Source organism: Moschus berezovskii, chromosome X (genome assembly GCF_049115385.1).
Source record: "Moschus berezovskii isolate FMDL1 chromosome X, NW_MosBer_1.0, whole genome shotgun sequence".
Lineage (NCBI taxonomy): Eukaryota > Metazoa > Chordata > Mammalia > Artiodactyla > Moschidae > Moschus > Moschus berezovskii.
This window is the reverse complement of record NC_142488.1, coordinates 103065691-103079580: the sequence shown is the minus strand read 5'-3', so window position 1 is coordinate 103079580 and position 13890 is coordinate 103065691.

Here is a 13890-nt window from a genome sequence, read left to right as displayed (position 1 = left end):
GGAGAGGGCCCTCTCTAGCATCCTGAAATGCAGGCATACTTAGTGTGCTGGGGATGAATAGCATTGTGGGACCACCTCAAGGGGAGTGCTGGTCAGAGATAATGAGAAAAATAAAATAAGGAAGCATTTTATTTATTGTATTGTAGGACAAACCAAGGCTATGTACTTTAATTGCTCTCATTTACATAGTCACTAATTAGTATAAATAAGTCAATTATTAACATAGAATTCCAGGGAAGATAGCAAGCTCCTATATCCCAGGGATGAAAACACCTTATTTAATATCTTGAGAGGGATAGGTAAAGAAGGCCATGAGACTGGCACTGTGGCAAATACAGGCAATAGAGTGCTTTGTTAATAGCAAGTTACTGCAACAGGCTACCTTGCTCATTAGGGAACTATATTACTAGATAGAGACCATGCTCAGTTCAACTTTGGGATGCTATCAAGTACAAAGTTCATAGAAATTATGGGAATTAAAAGATTTTAAATGTGTGTAACAGACCTTATGGGTAAGATCCAATGACTGGGGTGTACATGTGTATGTGGCAGTATTGCAAATTTTTGAAATCCAAGAAGACAACGGTGTCTGATAAACACTCAGAGAGGAGATAGCATGAAGAAATGTACTTTCTCAAATGTAAGGTGACCATCTTATTATCGATCGATTGACTGATCAATTGGCAGACTTTCCTTTTCTCCAGCATCACCTAATGATGTGTGGTAACCCAGGGTGGAGACTCCCTGACTGATGTTTAACTGACTGTGCTGCAATCTTTTAGTGACAGTGCTCTGCAGCCCTTCAGCCCAGTTGACTGTCTCCTTTGAACAGTCTCCTCAGTTTTGGGAACAAAGCCAAAGGAAGCAAACCCCAGGGTTTTCAGGGAACCCTTTGGTTCATTCAACCAGGAAGCCCCACACCAGGACAGTCTCCAGGTGTCACACATGTAATATAGTCACAGCATTCAGGGCAAAGCCAAGAACACATTTAATCAGAAGGACAAGTGAGACATGGGTCCAGTGGAAGGAGTAAGCCAAGACATTGAAACAAGACTGCAGAGTGCACATCTATCAGTGAGGAAACCTTTAAACCTTCCAGTGATGCATGATGGGTGTTTGGTCTAATGAACTATGAGACATTACTCTCTGTTAAACAGTAGGAATTCTTTCCACTTATCAAGAAAAAGAGGAAAATAAAAACAAGTTTCCACATGGATCACTCCCAGCCGTATATGGTGCCTTGTAAATGTCTGGTTAGGTAGTTCCCTGAGGATTCATGGGGATTTTTCCTCTTAAGGTGAGATCTTCTTAATTAGGAGGCCTAAGAGTATGAAGGAGGAGAGTGAAAAAGTTGGCTTAAAGCTCAACATTCAGAAAATGAAGATCATGGCATCTGGTCCCATCACTTCATGGGAAATAGATGGGGAAACAGTGGAAACAGTGTCAGACTTTATTTTTTGGGCTCCAAAATCACTGCAGATGGTGACTGCAGCCATGAAATTAAAAAACGCTTACTCCTTGGAAGGAAAGTTATGACCAATCTAGATAGCATATTAAAAAGCAGAGACATTACTTTGCCAACCAAGGTCCATCTAGTCAAGGCTATGGTTTTTCCTGTGGTCATGTATGGATGTGAGAGTTGGACTGTGAAGAAAGCTGAGTGGCGAAGAATTGATGTTTTTGAACTGTGGTGTTGGAGAAGACTCTTGAGAGTCCCTTGGACAGCAAGGAGATCCAACCAGTCCATTCTAAGGGAGATCAATCCTGGGTGTTCATTGGAAGGACTGATGCTGAAGCTGAAACTCCAATACTTTGGCCACCTCATGCGATGAGTTGATTCGTTGGAAAATACCCTGATGCTGGGAGGGTTTAGGGACAGGAGGAGAAGGGAACGACAGAGGATGAGATGGCTGGATGGCATTACTGACTCGATGGACATGGTTTTGAGTGAACTCCGGGAGTTGGTGATGGACAGGGAGGCCTGGCGTGCTGAGATTCATGGAGTCGCGAAGAGTCGGACACAACTGAGCAACTGAACTGAACTGAAGAGTGTGAAGGCTGCCAGGAGAGGCAGTAGTCTTAACCAAGGGAGTAATAAGACAGATAATGGAAAAGAAGTTTCTGACTTTTCAGGATCACAGGGGATCGATCACCTTGGCTGAACTCATGACGTGCTGCTTTCCAAATTGAAGGAACCACAAAGCAAAAAATAACTGTGAAAACTAAATAACAGGTTAATGGTGTCAAAAATGGCAAAGGACATTTGAAATGTCTCTCCTCCCCAAAAGCAATGAGAAAACAGATAAAATGTGTCAGAATCAACTTTTTCAGAGCTCTGGAAATTAACAAAAAGTTTATGGCAATTTTGGAAATGTTTATTTAAGAAAAGTGGCTAAATCTTGAAACAGTGAGCTCGTGGTGGTTTAACATCTCATATTTACACTGCATTCTTTCCAGCTCTGTGGTAGTCTTGAAAACCAGTAGTTCATAATCACAATAAAAACCAACATAATGGGAATACTGGAGGGAACAGGACAGTTTTGGAGCTCCTTCAAAGCCTCACTCAAAGAGAACTGCTATTATTTGACTTATCCTGGAATGCTCCTACTTGCAAGGATATAGTCAGAGCTCACATAGTCCTAAAAGCCTTTTTCTTGAGGGTATTTGTCAAAAGTATACAGGCATTATTTAACTTAAGTGTTGCCTTAAGTGGTGGATAATAGGGAAAAAAAAATAGGCTAACCAAAATCTTAAAATGAAAAGCTGGAGAATGAGATGTCCAATGGACTTAAAAAAGTTCTTATGTATTCGAGAGTCTAGATGGCCAAACACATTCCTAGACTGTGAGCAGCTCATCAAAGGACTGAGAAAGCCCTAAGTACTGAAAAAGGTAACTATATAGGTAAATATAACAGATAATTAAATATATTCTTGTTTATAATTTTTCTATATTGGAGACAGGGTGACTGCTAGGGGAGACAGCATTGGAAAGAGTTTCTTGTGGGATGAGGCCATGTCCTCTTTCACAATTCAAAGTTGCCTAATGTCTGCAGGGTGCTGAAAAGACATTCATTGCCTAGAATTGTAAGCTGTTGAATGCAGGGATCCTCTGTCTCCAGTGACCATTATATATCATCTTCTTCTTCTGGCTGGCTGGATCTTTATTATGGCTCATCGCTTCTTTAGTTGTGTTGCGTGGGCTCTAGAGTGTAAAAAAATTTTTTTTCTATATAATTTGAGACATTTATAAATCAGTTATTATAAATCTGTGTTGATGGGCATACCATCAGTTCAGTCAGTCACTCAGTTGTGTCTGAATCTGCGACCCCACGGACTGCAGCACACCAGGCTTGCCTGTCCATCGCCAACAGCCCGAGCTTGCTCAAACTCATGTCCATCAAATTGGTGATGCCATCCAACCGTCTCATTGTCTGTTGTCCTCTTTTCCTCCTTCCATCTTTCCCAGCATCACGATCTTTTCCAGTGAGTCAGTTCTTCACATCAGGTGGCCAAAGTATTGGAGTTTCCGCTTCAGCATCAGTCCTTCCAATGAATATTCAGGACTGATCTCCTTTAGGATGGACTGGTTGGGTCTCTGTGCAGTCCAAGGGACTCTCAAGAATCTTTTCCAACACCGCAGTTCAAAAGCATCAATTCTCCAACGCTCAGTTTTCTTTATGGTCCAACTCTCACATCCATGCATGACTACTGGAAAAACCATAGCTTTGACTAGGTGGACCTTTGTTGGCAAAGTAATGTCTCTGCTTTTTAACATGCTGTCTAGGTTTGTCATAGATACCCAGGACAAATGAGAACATATGTCCATACAAAAGCTTATACACAAATGTTCATGACAGCGTTATTCAATAGCCAAAGAATGGAAGCAACTCAAAAGTCTATTAGTTAATAAATGGATACAACAAAATGTGATATATCCATGCAATGGATTATTTTTCATCCACAAAAAGGAATGAGTTTCCGAGACAAGCTAAAATATGGAAAAACCTTGAAAATATTATGCTAAATGACAGAAGCCAGACACAAAAGTCCACATAGTATATTTCATTTACCTGAAATGTCCAGAATCCAAATCCATAGAGAGAGAAAGTAGATTAGTGGTAGCCAGGGGCTTGGACAGGACAGAGAGGTGTGCATGCTAATGGGTGAAGGGTTTCTTTTTGCATAAATGAAAATGCTCTGAAATTAGTCACTCTTTCATAGCTACAAATGGAGTATAACCCTAAAAATTGTGAATCATTGTATTGTATACTTTTAAATTATATAATGTGGTGGTGGTTTAGTCGCTAAGTCAGGCCCTACTCTTGCGACACCATGGACTATAGCCTTCCAGGCTCTTCTGTCCATGGGATTCTCCAGGCAAGAGTACTGGAGTGTGCTGCCATTTCCTTCTCCAGGGGATCTTCCCAACACAGGAATCAAACCTGGTCTCCTGTATTGCAGGCAGATTCTTTACTGACAGAGCTTTGAGGGAAGCCCAAATTATATAATATTGTATATCAACTATATATCACTTTAAAAAATAAAAACAAATCAAACAAAAGTAAAGGTGATTGAATAGGTAGATAGACTGATGAGGGTGAATTTTTTAGGACAAATGATTTCACCTTCACCAACCATATTACTGAGGTTCTGATATTTAAAAAGTATCAGTTCAGTTCAGTCGCTCAGTCGTGTCCGACTCTCCGTGACCCCATGAATCACAGCACGCCAGGCCTCCCTATCCATCACCAACTCCCTGAGTTTACTCAAACTCATGTCCACAGTGTCGGTGATACCATCCAGCCATCTCATTCTCGGTCGTACCCTTCTCCTCCCGCCCCCAACCTTTCCCAGCACCAGAGTCTTTTCCAGTGAGTCAACTCGTCGCATGAGGTGGCCAAAGTATTGCAGTTTCAGCTTTAGCATCAGTCCTTCCAATGAACACCCAGGATCGATCTCCCTTAGAATGGACTGGTTGGATCTCCTTGCGGTACAAGGGACTCTCAAGAGTCTTCTCCAACACCACAGTTCAAAAGCATCAATTCTTCGGCGATCAGCCTTCTTCACAGTCCAACTCTCACATCCATACATGACCACGGGAAAAACCATAGCCTTGACTAGACGGAACTTTGTTGGCAAAGTAATGTCTCTGCTTTTTAATATATTATCAAGGTTGGTCATAACTTTCCTTCCAAGGAGTAAGCATCTTTTAATTTCAATGCCAAAGAATGCTCAAACTACCGCACAATTGCACTCATCTCACACGCTAGTAAAGTCATGCTCAAAATTCTCCAAGCCAGGCTTCAGCAATATGTGAACCGTGAACTTCCAGATGTTCAAGCAGGTTTTAGAAAAGGCAGAGGCACCAGAGATCAAATTGCCAACATCCGCTGGATCATGGAGAAAGCAAGAGAGTTCCAGAAAAACATCTATTTCTGCTTCATTGACTATGCCAAAGCCTTTGACTGTGGATCACAACAAACTGTGGAAAATTCTGAAAGAGATGGAAATACCAGACCACCTGACCTGCCTCTTGAGAAACCTGTATGCAGGTCAGGAAGCAACAGTCAGAACTGGTCATGGAACAACCGACTGGTTCCAAATAGGAAAAGGAGTGCGTCAAGGCTGTATATTGTCACCTTGCTTATTTAACTTATATGCAGAGTACATCATGAGGAACGCTGGGCTGGAAGAAGCACAAGTTGGAATCAAGATTGCCGGGAGAAATATCAATAACATCAGATATGCAGATGACACTACCCTTATGGCAGAAAGTGAAGAGGAACTCAAAAGCCTCTTGATGAAAGTGAAAGAGGAGAGTGAAAAGGTTGGCTTGAAGCTCAACATTCAGAAAACAAAGATCATGGCATCTGGTCCCATCACTTCATGGGAAATAGATGGGGAAACAGTGGAAACAGTGTCAGACTTTATTTTTTTGGGCTCCAAAATCACTGCAGATGCTGATTGCAGCCATGAAATTAAAAGACGCTTAAAAAGTATAACACTTGACAAATATAGTAACTATTAGTATCCCTTCATGGGATAACACCTGAAGGGCACCATTCCTCTGTGTGGTGCCAGGACACTTAGATTAAGATTTTATGGCTTAAGTGGATAATGGAGTGATAATCCTGATTTTTGTGGGGGAACAAGGAAGAGGTTTACCAAAATTCTGGCCTCCAGTCAAAAAAAAAAAAAAAAAAAAGCCAGAATGCAGAGAGCCTCCTGGAAAGGCAAACTCCTTGTTTAGAGGTACCATTGGCTAGACCTGAAGTTAGGGTTCAAGAGGAAGCAGAATGATCAGATTAAAACATTTTGGGACTCCAGAGTGTATAATCATAAGAGGAAATCTCTAGGTCTTCATGAGAAAATCTCTCTAATGCATAGTGCACATTTCCTTTAGCTTACTACGTGGTACTATTCTTTGTCTTAAAGATAAGAAAATTCATCCCTTTGCCAAAAGCGGGAAGAATTAAGACAGAGGAATCTACCACATTGAGGTCCCCAGTTGTTCATAATCTAAATTGTGAAGCCCAAATGCCAAGTCTGCTCCTAAGAGAATCACTTGATCTGACCTAGCAGGTACAGTATGCTATTGAGTGATAGTTGCTCAGTCATGCCTGACTCTTTGCAACCCCATGGACTGCAGCCTGCCAGGCTCCTCTGTCCATGGAATTCTCCAGGCAAGATTACTAGAGTGGGTTGCCATTTCCTTCCCCAGGGTATCTTCCTGACCCAGGGATTCTGCATTTCTTAAACAATAAAGAATAGGTAGACACTGGTGAGAAAGTCTTTTAAGTTTTTAGGACCCACCTTGGCCGATGAAACAAAGACTTTTTTGAAATAAAAGAAAACAAACATTTTCAAACCTGAAAAATAGCAACAAAAGTATTGATTTCAGGGAACACACAAGAAGGCCACCACTCCTTTGTGTTATGCCAGGACCTATAAGAGAAAACTTTATGGTTTGCGTGTTTTACATAGTGAGGTCTGAGGACTATTGATTCCTGTGTGTATGTGGGAGGGTAGGAGGTTGATGAAATGAAAATTAGCTAAGAAGCTAGCAGAAGGCCAACTCCTTATTAGAGGATCCATTGGCTAGACCCAAGGACAAGGTGAGCAGAGGGCCTGGAAGAGGTAGTCACTGGTGAGAAAGTTTTTTCATCTTTCTGATCTATCCTGAATGTTTTCTTTAGCAAAACTGAAGTGGTCATCTTTTACTAAAAGATAATAATATCTTCCTCTCACTAAAAAATAAAAATGTAATTGAGCAACAAAACAAAAAACACATGCACAAACACTGCACACTACTAAAAACTCACTAAAATTAGGGCTTCCTCATTGAAACCTACCAAACATGTTTTTATCTCCTTAAGGTGTGGTTTGTTTGTCTCCTGTGGCAAGCCTACCAAAACTTAGTTTTCAGTGATAGTGTTTTTATTGACGTCTCCCTTTATTCCCAAGGGGAAACATTGGGAAGCATTCCTTACCCCTGCCTCCCTGGTGGACCAGTGGCTAAGGCTCCATGCTCCCAGTGCAGGGGGCCCAGGTTCAATTCCTGATCAGGGAACTAGATCCCATATACTGCAACTAAGAGTTTGCATGCTGAACTAAAAATATCCTGTGTGCTGCAACTAAGACCCAGCATAGCCAAATAAAAAAATAAATATAAAAAGTAGAGACACATGTACTCCAATGTTGATTGCAGCACTGTTTATAATAGCCAGGACATGGAAGCAGCCTAGATGTCCATCTGCAGATGAATGGATAAAAAAGCTGTGGTACATATACACAATGGAGCATTATTCAGAAATTAAAAAGAATACATTTGAATCAGTTCTAATGAGGTGGATGAAACTGGAGCCTATTATACAGAGTGAAATAAGCCAGAAAGAAAAACACCAATACAGTATACTAACGCATATATATGGATTTTAGAAAGACGGTAACAATAACCCTGTATATGAGACAACTAATCTTCGAATGTATAGGCATAAAGTTGTTTCTATTATTTATATTCTTAATGCTTCTATGAGTAATTCCCATTTTGAGTACTGTTTATTTGCAAGATTTTTCTTGTTGATTATTGTTACCTGATGTTACCCTTTTTAGAGAAGCTTTTTAAGGCAGCTTTGGCTCTGTTGAGCCTCTCAATTTTATCTTTATTTTTATTGCATTAATACCTGGTATGTATTAGTTGCTTTCTTTTCTTTATGATTATTCTGTTTATTTTGCTAACTTCTTAAACTGGCTGTGTACTTGTATACTCATTGCTTTTCTTTTTTATGTAAAGTCTACTACATTTAAGGCCTCAGTGGATAATGTTTTCCATATCCCGTAGGTTTTAAGACTTTGTATTTTTGTTATCTTTCTGTACTGATGTTGTTTTTAAATGCCATGTACTCAGTGAGTGATATAAACACATTTAAATTTCAGTTTTCTAATAAATTGTATTTTTTAAAAAAGTAAAAGACAATAAGAAGAGCTAGGGGGAAAACCAGGAGTTTATACACAAGTGGTTCAGTGAACTATAATTTGTATGTACTCTATACTTTTTATCCTTTGATGTATATATTGCAAAGTCAATTTTTATAGAAATTACATAGAGTAAGAAAAAGAACACCTGGAGCCTCCATATGTGGTAATTTCACAAAGGGAAAATCATGTTAAATGCATTAAATATCAGTTGCCTTCTTAGGAATAATGAACAAAAACTGATGCAAGCTTCAGTTAAAGGTACAATCTATGTGTGAATCAAAAATTTGATTGTCATCTCTTATTCTGGGCTAAAATGGAAGCTCTGAAGAGGCAGCTGTTGCTTTGTGTAACAACCCACATTTTAATAATTTCTAGCCAAGCTTGGACCAGATGACCTTCAGGACAATTGGCCCATTAATCAGCAGGATGCCTCATGATTATTTGATGTCATTCAGCTCTCTATTTTCACACAAAACTCTATTATTAGCCTTATTTCTATCAAAGAGCCATAGGCACAAAGCCAGCTATGGTCAACCTGAATATTTGCGTTTACAGGAAGATGTTGTTCTGCAAAGGATGGAAGTCAGTGAGAACTGAAGCTGGCTGTGGTATGGGAGATAAAAGTGGAAGTGCATGTCATTGGTAGACTTATTGCTGCAATACCTAGTTTTCTTGCCATTGCACTGGCTTGTAAGTGGTCTTCCCTTTAGGTAGTCCTCTCAGAGATTACTTTGAAGGGTTCCACTCAATAAAAGGGCTCAGGAGTAGTCTTAAAAACTATAAGTACTCAGATGTGGACAACAAGGTTCACTCTGAAAGCAGAGTTATGTAAGTTCAGAGGGCCTGAATTTCAAAAAAAGTTAATTACAGACATAACAAGAATTCTCATTTTTGTACTTTTCATTTTCCCTCAAAGAAAAGACTTCAAAGACCTCCATAAGCCTTGAAAACAGTCAGTTCTGGATTTTAAGGTCACAGAACACTCTTGGCAAAAGATGAGATGAAGGAGGCTCAAAGGGTTGAAGTTCCTTTATGCTCTATTATATTTCAATGGTAAGCAATATCACAGACCCTTACAAAAGGACTTGAGTTGTTGAAGTACTGTCTCATTGGTCAGAGGTGATTACATAGGAGCAGTGGGAGATTTTAGAGAAATGGCCTCATGAATGTACAGGCAAGACTCTCTAGTACTCTACCAACCTCCTCTGAGGGGGGTTAGTCAGACCCATGGGCGATTATAGAACTTGCTCTTTAGTCTACTCATTTATGGGAAAAATAACAAAATAGCTTAGTAGCACACACCTAACTTCTAGAAGGAACTCAGGTCATCCTTTCTCACTCAACAAGAGGATACCTGAAGGGAGACAATGGAATGTGGGGTGGGGTGGATTGGGTTGTGGCCAAAAGAAAGGGCTATGATGCAAATGGTAAGCTAAAGAGAGCAGGGATGCCTATACTAATATCAGACAAAATAAGCTTTAAGTCAAAGGCTGTTACAAGAGACAAAGAAGGACATTGTATAATGATAAATGGGTCAATTCACCAAGAAGATATAGAAATTATAAATATTTATGCACAAACCTCAGAGCTTCTAAATATATGAAGTAAATTTTGACATAACTGAAGATAGAAATAGATAATACAACAAGAATAGATTTGAATACCCCACTTTCAATAACGTAAAGTACAATCAGGAGATGAGTAAGGAAACACAGGACTTGACTAACACCAAAGACCAACTAATTGATCTAACAGACATGAACAGAACCTTTCATCCAACTTAGCAGAATATACATTCTTTTCAAGTACTGATGGAACATACTCTGGGATAAATCATAACTCAGGCCGCAAAACAAGTCTTAACAATCAGAAAGATTGAAATCATACAAAGTATCTTTTCTGATCATGATGGAATGAAAATAGAAGCCAAGAGAGTAAGGAGAACTGGGAAATCCACAAATATGTGGACATTAAGCAGCACATTCTCAAACAACCAATAGGTCAAAGAAGGAGTCACAAGGGAAGTTAGAAAATACCTTGAGACAAATGAAATGAAAACACAACATACCAAAATTTATATGACACAGCAAAAGTAATAAGAGAAGTTTATAGTTGTAATGTGTATATGAAAAAGAAAGATCTCAAAATAACAATCTAACTTTGCATATTGAGAAATTATAAAAACAAGAGCAAACTAAACCCAAAGCTAGCAGAAGGAAGAAAATAATAAAGATTAGAGACAAAATAGAGAACAAAACATAACAGAGAAAACAATGAAATGAAATTTGTTTTTTGAAAAGATCAACAAAATTTACTAACCCTTACCTGATTTAACTTAGAAACAAAGAGAGAAGATTCAACTAACTAAAATCAGAAATGAGAGAGGAAATATTAGAGATAATGGCAGACAAATAAAGAAAAGGTTATAAAAGAATACTCTGAAAATTATGTACCAAAAAGTTGGATAACTTAGAAAAAATGAATAAATTCCTAGAAGCACTCAACCTACCAAGACTGAATCATTAAAAAATAGCAAATCTGAACTCACTGATAACAAGTTAGAATATAGAATCAGTAATCAAAAACTTCCTAACCAAAAAAGTCCAAGACCAGATGGCTTCACTGAAAATTCTTACCAAATATTTAAAGAAGAATTAATACCAATCTTCCTAAAACTCTTCTGAAAAACAGAAGCAGAGGGAACACTTCTAAGCTCATTCTATGAGGTCAGCATTACCTTTATACCAAAACCAATGACAATACAAGAAAGAAAACAGAGCAACATTTCTGATGAATATTGATGCAAGAATTCTCAACAAAATACTAGCAAACCAAATTCCACAGCATATTAAAACAATTATACATCATAAGGTGAAATTTATTCTTTGAATACAAGGATGCCTCAACATACAAAAATCAATAAATGTAATAAAACATGTTAGCATTATGAGTGACAACTACATGATCATCTGAATTAAGGCAGAAAAAACACTAGACAAGAACCAGCATCTTTTTATGATAAAAAAAAAATTCAACAAACCAGGAATAGAAGTAAATTACCTCAGCATAATAAAGACCATATATGAAAAACTCTTAGCTAACATTATACTTAATTGTGAAAAACAGAAAGGTTTCCCTCTAAGATCAGGAACAAGGCACAGATGTTCACTCTCACCACTTCTATCCAACATAGTACTGGAAGTTCTATCCAGAGCAATTAAGCAATAAAAATAAGTAAAATTCATCCAAATTAGAAGAGAGAAGTAAAATAATCCCTGTTTGTAGATGATATTTTAAATGTAGAAAACCCTAAAGATTACACACAAAGACACACACACACACAAAACTGTTAGAGCCAATAAACTATTTCAGCAAAGTTGTTGGATACAAACTCAACATTCAAAAATATGTTTCATTTCTGTATATTAACAAACAATCCAAAAAGGCAATTAAGGAAACGATTCCATTCAGAAATAATAAAAAACTTAAGAATAAACCTAACCATGGAGTTCAAAGACTTACATACTGGAAACTACAAAACCATGATGAAAGAAATTTCAAAAGGCACAAATAAATGGAAAGACAGCCATGTTCATGGATTATAAGACTTAATGTTGTTAAAATGTCCATACTACCCAAAGCAATCTACAGATTCAATGCAATTGTTATCAAAATCCCCATAGCAAATTTTCAGAAAAAGAGTCAAAGGAGTTCATTACATATTACATATTATAGTTATTAACTCTTTATCACATATATGATTTGAAAATATTTCTCCCATTCTAGAGGTTGCCTTTTTACCCTGTTGTTTTACAAAAGTTGCTAAGTTTGATGTCCCATTTGTCTATTTTTGTAGAAAAAAAAAAAGTTATCCTAAAATTCATGTGGAATTTCAAGGGATCCCAGACAGCAAAACAATTCTGAAAAGAACAAAGTTGGAGATCTCACACTTCATGATTTTAAAACATTTTACAAAGCCACAACAATCAAAAGTGTTACTGACATAAAGACAGGCATATAGATAAATGGAATAAAATATAGAGTCTAGAAATAAATCCTCATGTATATAGTGAAATAAACTTTGACGAGGGTGCCAAGACAATTCAACGGGGAAAGGATAGTCTCCAAACTGTATTTCGAAAACTGAGTATCCACACGAAAAAGAAGGAAGTTGTACACTTATGTTACACTATATACAAAAATTAATTCAAAAGTGGATTAAAGATGTAAGCATAAAATCCAAAACTATAAAACTTCTAGAATAAAACATAAGGGGAAATCTTCATGACATTGGATTTGGCAATGACTTATTATATAGGATACTAAAAGCAAAATAGTCAAATGGTACTACACCAAACTTAACTTTTATACATCAAAGCACACAATCAAAACAGAGTGAAAAATCAACCTATGGAATGGCAGAAAATATTTGAAAATTATATGTCTGCTAAAGGGTTAATATCCATAATATGTAATTAACTACTGCAATTCAAAAATATCGAATAACCTAATTTTAAAAATGGGCAAAGTACTTGAATAGACAATCTTCCAGTGATGATGTGCAAATATCCAACAAACATACAAAAAGATAGTCAACATTTCTAACTATCAGAGAAATGCATTGCAAATCAAAACCACAGTGACATTGCAATCATTAGGATGGTCACTATTAAGAAAACAAAGCCACTTTTCCAAAGAAAAATACAGATATCCAATAAACACATGAAAAGATGCCTCATATCACTAATTAGTAGAGAAATACAAATCAAAACCACATTGAGGTATCACCTCACACCAGTCAGTATGGCCATCATCAAAAAATCTACAAATAATAAATCCTGGAGAGGATGTGGCGAAAAGGGACCCCTCTTGCAGTGTTGGTGGGAATATTTTTTATTTGTGCATCATTTATTTTTTTTAATTAATATATTTTTTATTAAAGGATAATTGCTTTACAGGGTTTTGATGTTTTCTGATACAGCCACTATGGAGAACAGTATGGACATTCCTTAAAAAACTAGGAATAAAACTACCTTATGACTCAACAATCTCACTACTGGGTATATATATCCTTAGAAAACCATAACTGAAAAGACACATGTACCCGAGTTTTCCTGTCAGCACTATTTACAATAGCTAGGACATGGAAGCAACCTAGACATCCATCAACAGATGAATGGATAAAGAAGATGTGGTACATATATAAATGGAATATTACTCAGCCATAAAAAGAATGAATTTGAATCAGTTCTAGTGAGGTAGATGAACCTGTTATTCAGAGTGAAGTAAGTCAGAGAAAAACAAATATATTAATACAAATAAAATATGCAATCTAGAAATATGGTATTCATGAATATTTGCAGGGAAGGAATAGAGACTCAGATACAGAGAATGGACTTGTGGACACAGTGG